The following is a 3,324-nucleotide window of genomic DNA, read 5'->3' on the forward strand; positions in this document are numbered from 1 at the left end:
TGAAAAATGTTTTTTTCTAAAATGGGTTAAAGTGCCATACTGACAAGAATGTTTGAATTAAATGCAACAATTAAATAATTTTATGTAGAAATCATTAAGTGTAAGTGTTCTGTAAATATCAAAAGTTTACAGAAAAAGTACTCCACTAGATGTACGCTTGTAAAATAGTAGCCATTTTATGAGCCCAGAGAAAATCTTAGATTTCAAGGTATGAGGCAAAAGTCGTAATGATTGTCAGGTTCTGGTGTTTGGAAATGTGTGTAGGGCCTCGCCTACTACTCCTTACTCTTTCTCTTGACTTCCATCCCCTGCACTACAAATCTCCCAACATCTTCTCCCCCTTCATTGTGATCAACATGTCTATTAGGTATGGTCCATAGAAAGTTAGGCTCAACAGGGCACACGCCTCTAATCCAAGCACTTGAGAGGCAGAGGCAGGCGGATTCAAGGCCAGCCTGGTCTACGGAGTGAGTTCCAGGACAGCCAGGGCTAAACAGTGAAACCCTGTCCCAAAAAATCAAAAAGAGAGAAAGAAAGAAAGAAAGAAAGAAAGAAAGAAAGAAAGAAAGAAAGAAAGAAAGAAGGAAGGAAGGAAGGAAGGAAGGAAGGAAGGAAGGAAGGAAGGAAGGAAAGAAAGAAAGAAAGAAAGAAAGAAAGAAAGAAAGTTAGGCACAAGTCACCTGACTTTCCTTCTGACATTTCCCCCATGCTTCTTGTTTTCAACTTCCTCCAGATGGGGGGATTCTTCTTCACTTTGTTTGGAGGCCTTCCCACCTTTTTTTTGTCTGTTTTGTCTTCCTCCATAGTGAGATCCAGTATGACTGACTGCCCCTCATCCAGAGCAAATACCTCTGAGTTCTGGCTCTGGCAAGAGTATTTGACCACCTCACTGAGTGTGGAAAATGTCTTGTTGCAAAGGTTGCACTTGGGCTTGTTGGCCTGCACCAGCATATTCTCCACAGTGAGATCCAGTATGACTTGTTTGAATTTGGATGCCATTACTCCTGGGCCTTTCCTTGCCTTCTCCTCTTTCTGGAGATGCTCACCACCTGGCCCCCTGCCCCGCAACTCCCCACACCCCAAGCTTCTGCTCCGCAGACCTGAGCTGCTCTTCCTCCTGCTACTGCTTCCCGCACCTCCTGGGCCCGCGTGTACCACCAGAAGCTGAGTCACCAGCAACAGGTGCCTCTGTTCAGGAATTCTCTTTAAGGCAGGGTTATTCTTGGTGACAAGAACAGGGCCTTTCATACTCAACAGATAAGCTGAAGTTGTTTCTTTCTCTATACTATAAAGATTGAAACTTATTTTTCATCTATAATGAGTGAATTCTTTCTGCGCTGATGCTTGCTCTATGGAGTTTACTTGTAAAGGAATTTGCACCATCCAAAAATCTATGCATGTCTAAGTAAAAGGATGTGTGTGTGTGTGTGTGTGTGTGTGTAAGTATGTAAGTTGATAAGACAAGTAGCTGTGCCCATAAAGAATATATGAATGCATATGAACATATGCATATGAATGTATGTATGAATGTGTGTGTTTATGCATATTTGCTTTGTGTAAAAGTTTTTCTTTTTGCAAGCATGACTCTATTTTCTGATCAATAAAAGTAAATTGCTCCAAGTCTCTAACTTTCCAGGCTAATGGCAAACAAGTCTTCTAAGCAAGAGAGAAAAGAGCCTTAACAACTAATCTTCTACTTAATCCTCAGCTGTTTAATGATAGGACATAAAGTGCCTGAGGTCTGCCACTTCTGGCCTCAGAATAATTTAGACAAAGACAAATAAAATATATAAAGCAATATTTACTCTTCCAGAACCAAGTTCTATGATCCTCCTCACATCCCTGCCAATGCTATTCCTCCTGAGTTGCTTTCCAGAGAGGACCCAACCAAGGCTAAGCTCCCTGCACATGTACACATAGTGGTGGGGTCATCCAATGAAGCATTGAGAGTGTATCCAGGGCCAAACTTACAAAGAAAGTGACTCCCTCAGCATCCATCAGATGCCAATAACTTCTCAGCTAGGGATCCCTTCTCCATTCATGCTGAATTTTTTTAAATTAGCTACATCTTGCAGAGGTCTTATATAGGTTAAAAGTGCTAGGAGGTCATGTGAACAACAGCCACTGCCCCCTACCCTCCAGTTCTTGCATTCCTTTTTTTATTTCTTCCCCCTATCCAAAAATGTTTCTGGGTCTCAGAGGAGATGGGCAAATACAGTCTCACTTAGTCTCAGCTCTTTGAACAGTGATGAGTGTCTGCATTAACCATTAAGCACTGCAATAAAAGAGTAACCATGTTTTGGAGCACCACAAATCTATGTATATAAACATAATTATGAAGCAACTTGGTAACACGACAAATTACTAAAACAATATTGAAAGGATCTCCTTCTGGAGCCTATGACTTATTTAACTATGAGTTTTGACCATGATTATTTTAGAGGTATGAATTCCGTGCTTTAGAATAGGTGTCAATCTAATTAAGGGAGCCCTTGTAACATCATAAAAAGTCTTTTGACCATTAAAGCAGTGCTTAGATCTTGCCTGTTAGGTTGGTTATATCGCATGCAGGGACCATATGGAGATGAAATGTCTTTCTCTCACAACAGCCTACATAGTACCTTCTAGCACTATAAGAGCTAGCCAGCAAGGAGAGTTTCCTGGTCAGGCAAGATTGTTTATTCTATGTCCTAGTATAAAAAAGTGTGGTGTCTTTGTAATATAATCTTACTATCTATTTGTGTCAGGTAAAAAAGAGGCCAGCCAATGATCTACATTATCATAGATACCTCTGAGACAATAATTTATAAGGAGGTAACCCATGGCTGGTACTGAGATACATTTTAATAACCTATGTATTCTTTTTTATTAGATATTTTCTTTATTTACATGTTATATGATTTCTCCTTTCCCAGTTTCCCCTCCAAAAAACAAGCAAACAAACAAACAAAACCAACAAGAACAAACACCTGTTGCCTCTCCCCTCCCCATGCTTGCCACTCCACTCTCTCCCACTTATTGGCCTTGGTATTCTCCTACACTGTAGCACAGAACCTTCACAGGGCCAAGGGCCTCTCTTCCCATTGATGATCGACTTTACAATGCTCTACTATACACGTGATGCCAGAACAATCAGTCTCATCACCTATAGTCCTTGGTTGGGGGTTGAGTCCCTGGGAGCTCTGAGGGTACTAGTTATTTCATATTGTTGTTAGTCCTAAAGGGCTGCAAACCCTTCAGCTCCTTTGGTACTTTTTCTAACTCCTTCATTGGGGACCCTGTACTCAGTTCAATGAATGGCTGTGAGCCTCTACATCTGTATTA

At 41.0% G+C, this 3,324-nt stretch overlaps 1 pseudogene; it reads right to left on the reverse strand.

Moving 5' to 3' along the window:
• Positions 1–203: 203 nt before the first annotated feature.
• Positions 204–999, reverse strand: LOC116098165 (annotated as a pseudogene).
• Positions 1,000–3,324: the final 2,325 nt, after the last annotated feature.

This window comes from Mastomys coucha, unplaced genomic scaffold (genome assembly GCF_008632895.1).
Source record: "Mastomys coucha isolate ucsf_1 unplaced genomic scaffold, UCSF_Mcou_1 pScaffold20, whole genome shotgun sequence".
NCBI lineage: Eukaryota > Metazoa > Chordata > Mammalia > Rodentia > Muridae > Mastomys > Mastomys coucha.